At 39.4% G+C, this 11172-nt stretch overlaps 2 protein-coding genes across 3 annotated transcripts in view; one reads left to right on the top strand and one right to left on the bottom strand.

Moving 5' to 3' along the window:
• ZNF239 (zinc finger protein 239) overlaps positions 1 to 8125 on the top strand; it is a 34217-nt gene extending 26092 nt beyond the window's left edge. The window contains exons 3-4 of one of the 2 annotated variants that reach the window (XR_014018927.1): positions 6406 to 6552; positions 6918 to 8125. The gene's annotated coding sequence lies outside the window, so the exon portion shown is untranslated. Of the gene's footprint in view, positions 1 to 6405; positions 6557 to 6917 lie in introns of both variants that reach the window. The other variant, XR_014018928.1, reaches the window with a different exon arrangement.
• LOC308634075 (uncharacterized protein) overlaps positions 1 to 11172 on the bottom strand; it is a gene marked incomplete at its 5' end in the record, with an annotated part of 185715 nt that overhangs the window by 70709 nt on the left and 103834 nt on the right. The gene's annotated exons all lie outside the window — the stretch shown is intronic.

The raw sequence follows: 11172 nt of genomic DNA, 5'->3' as shown, positions 1-11172 counted from the left end.
AGTCCTTTGGTCCTTTTCATCTTGAAAATTTACCACTTGCTCCTCATTTTGGGCAATCTGAACAGATGATCCTCTCTTTTCTCCAGAGAGAAAAGATTTTGTGGCAGGATTCTATTTTTTTTTTTTTAAGGAAAAGGAAAAAGAAGTTTTATTGCTTTGCTAGCAAAGGAGAAACACAGGGAACTCCTATCCCAAAGGCTGTGGTTCTCACAGGATTCTTTTTTTTCTTTAATATTTATTTTTTAGTTGTAGTTGGACAGAGTACTTTTATTTATTTATTTTCATGTGATGCTAAGGATCGAACCCAGGGCCTCATACATGCTAGGCAAGCGCTCTACCACTGAGCCACAACCCCAGCCCTCACAGGATTCTTAAGCTTTTTTTATGGAAGCTCTAACTCACAGTGTCATAGTCTGTTTTATGTTGCTAATAATCATACTACTAATTGGGTTATAAAGAAAAAAGGTTTACTTTGGCTCATGGTTCTGATCCAAGGTCTAGGGATTATATCTAGAGAGGTTTTCTTGATGGCAGCAGAGGCATCACATGGGAAGTGTGCACGTGTCATTATATCCTCCCTCTTATAAACCCACCAGTCTTCAATGATGGGGTTCCACCCTAATGACCTTACCTAAGTCCTAATCAATTCTCAAAGGCCCAACTCTACCACGCGGCCTGCGCAGTGGTTTCATTAATGAGGTTCTGGCATTAAGTTAGTTAGAAGAGATCAAAATAAAACACACAGACAGTACCTTATTTTACATTGCTAGGTCCAAGACGGCTCGCCTCCCTGTTTCCCTGCCTCCAGCCGCCCAGCAGGGCAGCGAGGATTACTCTGGGCTAGCAGGAGAGAGAGAGAGCGAACACGCCGGGGAGTAGCCTTTTATTTGGGGGGACAAGAGATTCAGGGGAGAATTCCATCCAATGAAGGTTGAGGGGGGGGCTGCACTCCAAGGTCAGGGTCAGTGATTGGGTCTCCGGGGTCAGTGGTCAGGCACACCCCCACACGGATGGGCTCTCTCATCAGGAAAGGGTCGGGATAACTCCGACACAGCCAGAGTGCCTCAGGCCCTTAACGGGAGTCACCCAATCACGTGTCAGAATGGCTCCCCACACCCAACTACTAATCACCATAGTTGGATTAAGTTTCCACCCTCTTAATACCTCACAATAGGGTTTTTGAAGGGGATAAGCCATTTCAAACCATACTGCACAAATAAAATTAAGCACCCATCTTTCCTAGACACTCTAGCCAGAGAAAGGTCCAATTTGTGTGTCTTCATTATTGTTTTATCTTTGTACTATAGAAGATTTCAAACAGTAGCAGCAAGAAAAAACAATAAAATGTTGCTCCATTTCCTACCATTTTAATATTCCACATCTGACCCCTTCTCACCACCTTTACCAGCACCACTGTGGTTACTGCCTTTGCTACAGTCATCTGTCAATTCCACTTTTGTCCCCTTTAGACTAAACACAAAGAAACTGGAGTTATCTTTTAAAAACCAAATATGTACAAAACTTGTTCAAAACTCCTTTAATGGCTTTTCATGACAAAGTAGAATCCAACTTCTGCAGTCTTTGTTCTGGGTCCTTCTCCCTAATCTCATTTTCAGGCACACTATCATTCTTTTCACTTCAACCATACTAGCCTTGTTCAAAATGTGTAAGGAGAACAGAAATCCTACACAGTGGCAAGCCTCTATGGTAAAGGGAAGGAGGAAAATAAGAGAAGGTTCCAAGGAAGCAAGGAGATGGAGAGCATCTACAGGAGAGGGATCAACCATATTAATTCTGTATGCAGCAGAAGGGTGAGCATGTTAGATTGTGGAGTAGGGCTTCAGATGGGGAGGAGGAAGAGACATGCATGGTCATGTGAGGTGAAAAACCTCACTGGTGCTTGTAAGTCCCATCTCCTCCTCCCAGCATTTATCTAAACATTCCCTAAGTAGAAATGTCAGTATTCCTCCCTTCTATTCCCTTCAGGTTACAGAGATAGCAGAACTGTTAGAAAGTAGAACTGAGATAAAAAGAAAAGTGGTCTCATCCTAGATTCAGATTATGAAGACTTTAGTGTTACTGTGCCTGGACTCTTGTCGCCCCACCCTCCACACCCTTTTGGGTTGTTTTTGGTTTTGGTACCAGGGGTTGAACACAGGCATACTTAGCCACAGAGGCACATCCCCAACCTTTTTTTTTTTTTTTTTTTTTGAGACAAGGTGTCAGTTGCTTAGGGCCTTGCTAAGTTGCTGAGGATGGCCTAGAACGCCTGCCTTGGCTTCCTGAGTCTCTGGGATTTAGAGTGGGCCACCACACCTGGCATTCCTCATCTTTTTTGACCATCTTTTAGCTGGCTCTAGGTGTTTAAATTGAGCTGCCGGCAGTGGAAACAGAGACACAGAAAAGACATTGCAGACTTAGCTTTAATCTTTTTCTCCATATCTGGGAGTCTGCTGACCTGTCAACCACCCAAAAAAAGTTTGGGTTATTTTTTTTTTAAGTTTACTAGTGGGCTGAGGGGGGATAGCTTGATAGTAATAGGATGCTTGTTTAGCATGTGAGAGGAGTTGGGGTTCAATACCCAGCACCCCCCAATTTTTTTTTAAGTTCACTTAAGCAAATTGTAACTTGATTTTGGCTCCAGATACTAGAAAATGCTTCCACCCAGTTCAGGAGCATAATCTTTATGTATGTGGTACAATAAGTGGCTTCAGGGCTCTCTAAAATTATACCCACTTATATTTGTATGATGTTTTCTAATTTTCCATTGTTATTCTGTGTTATTTAATCCTCGCCAACTACCCTGTGAAATAGAAATTCTCATTATACAGATTTATGAATTAAAAATACTGAGATGGGCACAAATCAGTCACCTGAGAAAGTTGATGGCTGGTAAAAATAGTAGTTAACACATGTAGTACTCATGAAAATTAGGTACTGATGGCCATCATACTATTGACATGACCTCTGAGGGAAGGACCATGATTATCCTCTGTTTAACAGTTGAAGAATCCAAAACAGAGCGAGCAAGTTGCTCGAGTTCACACAACAGGTAAGAGGAAGGCCTGGCATTCTACTCCAATCGGCTGTCTCTAGAACCTACACTGAACCTCTAGTCTGTATGTGATGGGCTTCTAAGGCCTCAACTTGCATTCGAACTGAATCATATTCCTTTGTTGTTAAAGATATCTTTAAGTTTTTAGAATAATTGGAAAAGAACAGTAACAGATCCTAGTTATAATTCTAACCCACCAAACACCATTGACATCCAGGCCAGAGCTCCAACTCTTGGAGCTCCTCCTCCTCTAGCTCCCCCACCTTTCTGCTCCTCGATATGTCTTCCTCCTTTTTAAAGTGGATTCCTTTAGTAATAGGAATAAGGTCATTTTAGTTCATCTTGTCTGTAAACATGAATTTTCTTTTCTTTTTTTTAAAGAGAGAGTGAGGAGAGAGAGAGAATTTTTTTTTAATATTTATTTTTTAGTTCTCGGTGGACACAACATCTTTGTTGGTATGTGGTGCTGAGGATCGAACCTGGGCCGCACGCATGCCAGGCGAGCGCGCTACCGCTTGAGCCACATCCCCAGCCCCTAAACATGAATTTTCATACATTGGGTATGCTTTAAATGAAATACAAGTAATTGGTATGTTCCTCTCTTCCTTCTTTCAGGCTTATAGGATTTTATTTTTTGTTTTTTGTCTACCATTCCCACTAGCAAGTGGCCCATTCTCATTAGCACCATGGGAGTTTTCAGTGGATCACTATTTTTTTTTGTTTCTCTTTTTTTAATTTTTATTTGTTATACATGACAGCAGAATACTCTTTGATTCATTGTACACAAATGGAGCACAATTTTTCACTTCTTTGGTTGTACACAAAGTAGAGTCACACCATCTGTGCAATCATACATGTACCTAGAGTAATGATGTCTGTCTCATTCCACCATCTGGGCCATTCTTTTCTGTTGCTGTATCTCAGTAATATGTCCACCATTTTGTGTGAGTGGATTTTTGGACTGACATTTTGTAATCTCTTGATACATAAGGTGATAACCAATCAAAAAGGCAGAACTTTCTTTACCTTGGTAAGCATGTGTGTGCTTCCTCCTTAATGTAAACACTCTTTGTTAGCTTATGACTGTTGGTACCCAACCTCATTTGTGGACTGAGAGGTATACAATGTGGAATTTTAAGAACAAGAATGCTGGAGGTTGATTCCAACTACCACTAGCGAGCCCTGGCCCTGTGTGTCACCTTGGACAAGTTGCTTGAACCTTTCATTTCTTAGTTTTATCTGTAATCTGAGTTTGTGATAGATAGTTCCTCTCCTCATAGTGTTGTGAGGATTGAGCCAACAGAAAGGATTTAAAACAGGCATGTTCCATAGTAGATGAGATATAAATATTATTGTTATTTCCAACTGAACCAAATGCAAGATGCTTGGTGTGCTGAGTAAGAAGGTCCCAAAGATGATAGAACATTGGCAAATGTTTATATATATATATATATATAGACAACCTGTAAGGAATGATCTGAGAGAGCATCAGGTCTGCACTATTAGAAGAAATGTGATGTCACCCTGCAGGTCAGGGTCTGAGAATGTTTAACTGTTGGGAGGCAGAATCAGATAATTCTTTGGGAGAAAATATGTCCTGTGCATAGTAGGCTGTTAAGCAGCATTCCTGGCCTCTACTTGCCAGTAGAAAACCCCCTACATTAGTGTAAAAACCAAAAATATCTCCAAAAATGTATGGGTTGGGTGAAGATTGTCCCTCATGAGAAGCCCTACATAGCCCTAACCAAACAATGTCTACATTTGAATCCTATCTAGGAATACAGGGATGAATTAGTTTTTACTTATTGCACTATCACCACCTTAATGTTAATGATTTATTGAACACATGCTTTGTGCCAAGCCCTGTGTGTGTCTATATGTAAGTATATGTACGTGTATATGTGTATGAGTTTATGTATATTGTTTTCCCTCTGTACCCATGGAGTATTGGTTTCAGGATTTCCCCATCCCCTAAAGATAACCAAGTCCACAGGTGTCAAGTCCCTTTATAAGGTATATAGTATTTGAATGTAACCTATGTATGTTCTCTGTATCCTTTGAATCTAAATAATTTATAATACATAATGCAGTGTAGGTACCATTGTGTATTTAGGACATGACAAGAATAAAAAGTCTGTATATATTCAATACAGATGCAATTTTTTTCAAATAGTTTTGATCCATAGTTGGTTAAATCCATGGATGTGGAGCTTATAGATGTGGAGTATATATGGCAGAGAAAGAATATATGGTATTTGGTGGATCCCAGAAGGATGAAGAATTTCTACCACCATTGACAAATAACATTTTTCATTGAAGCCAAGATCCTGAACAAACAGGAGTGAGAATGAATACTACTCACAATACCTCTTGTCCACGGAATCTCTCATACCAACTCACTGCCACAGTAGAAAAATCAATAAGTATTTGTGAATAAATGAAAACTGTATGATACTATGAAGACTTTAGATTAAAAAGCACTTTACTGTAATGTGGCCTTCTCTAAGGGAAAGGCAGTGTTATCTCTTGTGGGCAGTCCCCATGGCAGCAATGGGAAAAGATGATTGCTGTTGGTTAAGTATAGAGACAGATGTGTTTATTTTTTCTTCCAAAGTGCTCACATTGCATTTCAATAGGTATGTATTCAGGTATACAGGAGTCACATATGTAACAAAATGGCCATGTCAAACTCAAATGGTTTTGGAAGGCCAGTGGTTGTGTCTCAAAAGTAATCCTTCAATGGGGCTGGAGCTGTAGTTCAGTGGCAGAACGCTTGCCTAGTACATGTGAGGCACTGGGTTTGATCATCAGCACCACATAAAAATAAATAAAATAATGGCATGCTGTCCATCTACAACTACAAATTTTTTTTTTAAACAAACTAATCCTTCAAAAACTGTGGAGAGATAAGTGGAAAATAAAACCTTTTAGTTGACGTTAAAAACAAGCACACAAATAATGGAGGAGTTCAACCAGGGAGCACAGATTGTGTTTCTGAGAGCCTGCAGCAAGGATATCCATCCACCTTGAAGACCCAAATCTTCAAGACATTCCTGCCTGCATGTAGTTTATCTTTAGGGTGAATCTGGCAGTGCTTTTATCTATTTCTATTATAGGGAAGATTTTTATCTTTGGCACACCTTCTTTTTTAGTCTTAATTTCTTTATTATGTTTCCTCTCTTTTAAGCACAGGAGGAAACCTCATTAGGAGCAAGGAAAATCTTCCCTTCTGGGCTCGTTCTTTTCTCAATTTGATTCCACACACTGTATCTTGTACTCACAATTCTTTTTCTAACTCCATTGCCTGTTAATGTTCACCATTCATCTAACTCCCTGTTTTGTCCTTTCAGAATTTTTATTAGGATGTGGACTATGAAGATCTTTCTGGAGATCTTCATTTATATAATCAAATGAGGCCATTTCACATGGATCCCAGGAGAGAGCTGTTCTGAGGGACCCTGTTTGTTGGCAGTTTCTGTATGTGAGCTGGTGTAGGGGCAAGTGAGATTTTCTTTCTTTCTTTGGTTTTTATATAATACGTATAACAATTCTCTGAGCCTTGGTGCATAAATTAAGGACTTGACATAATATAGGGGAAAATATATGAGTGAAGATATTCGTTTGGCTGCAGTTTCTATGAGTCTGAAATTCAAGAGAGGTGCTATGATTCGGATCTGGAATATCCTCCAAAGGCTCATATTTGAAGACTTGGTTCCCCATGCACCAACGTTCAGAGGTGGGCCTCTTGGGACATGGTTGACTCATGAAGGCTCTGATCACATTCGTGGATTTTTTTTTTTTTTTTTAAGAGAGAGTGAGAGACAGAGAGAGAGAGAGAATTTTTTAATCTTTTTTTTTTTAGTTTTTTTCGGCGGGCACAACATCTTTGTATGTGGTGCTGAGGATCGAACCCAGGCCGCACGCATGCCAGGCGAGCGCGCTACCACTTGAGCCACATCCCCAGCCCCCACATTCGTGGATTAATCCATTGATGGGTTCATAATTGAATGGACTGTTGGGAGGTGATGGAAACTATAGAAGGTGAGGCCTAGCTGAAGGAAATAGATTACTGGGGCATGCCTGGAAGGGTATATCTTATCTTGGCCCCTTTTCTCTGCTTCCTGAACACCATAAGGTGAGCAGCCTCCTTCACCATATGTTCCCATAGCCATGATGTTCTGCCTTTCTTCAAACCCAAAGCAGTGGAACCAACTGACCATGATCTGAAAAACCTCTGAAACCTTGAGCTGAAATAAATATTTTTCTCCTTTTAATCTGTTTATTTCTGCTATTTTTGTCAGTGCAACAGAAAACTAACTCAAGAGGGTTCTTCTTTTGAGATGTAGTAATGTCCTGATAAACCCATTGTAAGTTGAAAATATCATAAATTGAAAATGCACTTAATGCAACTTACTGAACACCCTATCTCAGTAACACAGTCTATTGTAGAGTATTAGTTGCTGCCTCTCCTGAGCTGTCTCCCACTGCACTGCCCAGCATGAGAAACTTATACAGCAAATCACTAGCCTGAGAATAGATCAAATTTTAAAACTGAAAGTATGGTTTCTACTGAGTGCACATCTCTTTTGCACCATTGGAAAGTCAAAAGATCATAAGTTGAATCATCATTAAGTCAGGGATCATCTGTATATAAATCTAAGTGTTATTAGCATATAGATATTTAAACCGACAGACTTGCCAAAATTCCCAGGGAGTCAGAATAGATTGAACTGAGGGTAAAGGACTTAGGACTGGGGAGCTCCAGTAATTAGAAGTGGAAAAGACAAGGAGGAATTGAAAGTGACAGCCAGGACAGTAAGAAACCCAAAAGAGGGTGAAGTCCTGGGAGCCAAGTGATGAAGGTATTTGATTGATAAAGGAAGAAATAATCAGCACTGGCAAATAATGCTTATTCTTTAAGTTACTTGGATTGACCATTTTATCTGGCCACCCATAAGTCATTATGCATTGATCACTGATGCTTTGACAAGGACTGGTTCAGAAAAAGGCTGAGCATGAACCCTAACTGGGGTGAACACCTGAGAAACAGACCAAGGGTCTTCATCAATAAGACTGGAATCATAAAATCCCTATCTGGGGACTGGGGTTGTGGCTCAGTGGTAGAGCGCTCGCCTAACATGTGTGAGGCACTGGTTCAATCCTCAGCACCACATAAAACATAAAAATAAAAACAAACAAAATAAAGGTATTGTGTCCGTCTACAACTAAAAAATAAAAATAAAAGAACCCTATCTGTCTCTAAGTATCTCTCTAAAGATCAAATATTACAGGTGAAAAAGTTTAATAAAATAGAGAGCAGGATATAAAAGACATAGAGTTTTCATTATAATCACAGCTATTGATAACCACCCACAATCAAAAATGTGTGCATTTACTTTAACATTCAGGATTACTTCACCTCATATTGGAAAAATAAGTACACCTCTCCTCCTTTCAGGTTTTACTTCATTTCAGTTCTCAAAACTACTAGCTGCTCAGAAGACTCAGGAGAAAATGAAAGACCATATTATAAAAACAAATCAAAATTAATCACAATTATTTACTAATACTTGATGGTGAGGCAACATTGGGAAATTGGAGAAAGAAAGCATTGGAAGCTATACAATAGCAGATAACTATTTTAATAATGAAATAATAATTGTCAGAAACCCTGACAATGGGTTTCTCTCACTGCTTACTACCACTTCTTATTCTCTACATGTCTCTTGCCTAAATATGTTTCCCTTTTTCTGGTAATTATGGAGAATCCAAGCCCTTGTCCCAGTCAATATGGCTCTCTGGCAACCAAGCTGCATAGCTAATCCCCACAGAGAAGCTTCAGTGGAGTGTAGGCCCCCACCAGCTGGAGTGCAGGCTGAGGTAAGCCAGGGTGCACCAAGCTGTCGCCCTTTGGCAGTCTGGATCCGATAAACAGTGTGAAAATGGAAGTGGGAGCAGACCCAAATGGAAGAAAGTTCAGACTCAAGAGCTATCTAATAGTGTTGATACTTTTCTGAAACCTGATTAACATAAATTTGGATCAACAGCATTGACCCAAGAGCTATATAAGTCCCTAGATCAGCACACTCAAGCAGCAACCTGCTATCAGGTCCTCCTCGCCTTGTAACAGTTCTATTTCTATTCTCATATTTAAATAAATCCTACGCCTTTTACTTTTGCATTCCATTGTTTGTAAATTTCATTCTTTGGATTTGAGAGACAAGAACCCAGAAAGAAATTGGCAGTTAACTGTTGAATCTGCTGTGACACTGAATGGCATAGCCTGCCATTAAGAGCTGCTACATGTCACTTAATAGGAGTGAAGAAGAATCCAGGTTTGCCAGTTGTGACCCCTGCAGCTATTGCTGGCAGGCATCCCCTGCCTTGATTATCTGATAACACTAAAATGAGCTTTCTTAGCTGCAGAATCCTGCAACTTATGCAGACCCTACCCACCAGCAGAAGCAGAGAAACTCCAGTTTTAGTGGGACTGAGCAATCAGCAATTATGTTCAGCTAGGGTCCCATTTGAGGAGTATAAGATACTTCCTCCATATTTCATATATCTTTCCTCTCAAAGCAATTTGGAGATGACAGTTGTTATTATTATGCCCTCAGTCCCCTCTGTGTGCATTCCCCACCTCCACTGACCATCTACTAGGTACACAGCATGTGTAGAGCATAACAGGAACATTGTAGCTAAAAAGGAGGCCCAGTTTTGCCTTTGTAATTAAACATAAGGCTAAAATGCAGTCACTATCTACATGAATAAGATATTGCAGTCACCCCTGACACTCAAATACCCTTATCCACAGACTCCAGTGGATGCCTGAAAGAACAGATAGGACCAAACCCTATATATACTGTTCTTTCCTATACATACTATGATAAAGATTAATTTATAAATTAGACCCAGAAAGAGGATAACAACAACAATATAACAACAAGTATAACACTATTCTATAACAAAATTTATGTAAATGTGGTTTCAAAATATTTTCTTATACTGTGTTCAAACTTCTTGTGATGAGGACATGAGACACAATGCCTATGTGATGAGATGAAGTGAGGTGACTGACATAGGCATTATGAAGAAATAAGGCTACCACTGGCCTTCTTACCAGAACAGAAGCACTGCAATACCACAATCTGATAGCCAAGATGGCTACCAAGTGACTAACAACAAGCTACACTGAACAAAGGGATGAATCATGTTCTGGGATAGATGGAACAGGACAGCATGGAATTTCATCACCCTCCTCAGAATGGGATGCAACTTAAAAGTTCTGAATTGTTTATTCCTGGAATTTTTCATTAAAAAATTTCAGACCACAGCAGACCACAGGTAACTGAAAGTATAGAAAGCCACCCATAAGGGTGGATTAATGTATTACTTACAGGGAAGATATAACAAGATATAGTGACTTTGGTCCAATGCTTTTCTTCTGACTTTTTAGGGAAATCGTCCTTTCCAGGATCTTGGTAAGAGAAGGAGAGTGTGTAAAGCACATGGGTTGAGATGGGGGAGTAGTGAATTCACCTATCAACCCTGAGATCTGCTTTGTCTTAATGGTGAGCCTATCTTGGAGGAAGGTAAAGGTGAAGGAGACAATCCTCTAAGACAAAAAAAAAAAAAAAAAAAAAAAAAAAAAAAAAAAAACCTCCCAGTAAGCAATTTTTATTATTTGTTTTAATTAGTTATACATGACAGTACAATGATCTTGACATATCATACATTTGAATCAGTTGGGATATAATTTCTCATTTTTCTGAGTGTACAGGTTGCAGAATTACATTGGTCATGCAGTCACTTATATACTCACAGCAATAATAATGTCTATTTTTATTCTGCTGTCCTTCCATTCAATAAGCAATTTTAGCATGTGCTCAACCCTGGGGAAAATGTGGTACTTCAGTAGAAGGAGAAAACTTTATTTCCTAATCTCATATTAGTACATTACTAGTGTTGTTTAGCTGGACTTATCACTCATTTTTTTCTAAAGTTCATTTTCCTTATCTATGTCAAAAATTCATGAGAACTAACTAAAATAATAAACATGAAAAAACAACTTTGTAATGCCCAAGATCCTACACTGTGAGGTGTAAGACACTTCAGGA

The sequence above is a fragment of the Spermophilus citellus genome (genome assembly GCF_964194105.1).
Source record: "Spermophilus citellus genome assembly, chromosome: 15".
NCBI classification, from domain to species: Eukaryota; Metazoa; Chordata; class Mammalia; order Rodentia; family Sciuridae; genus Spermophilus; species Spermophilus citellus.
This window is presented reverse-complemented; position numbering and strand designations above follow the sequence as displayed.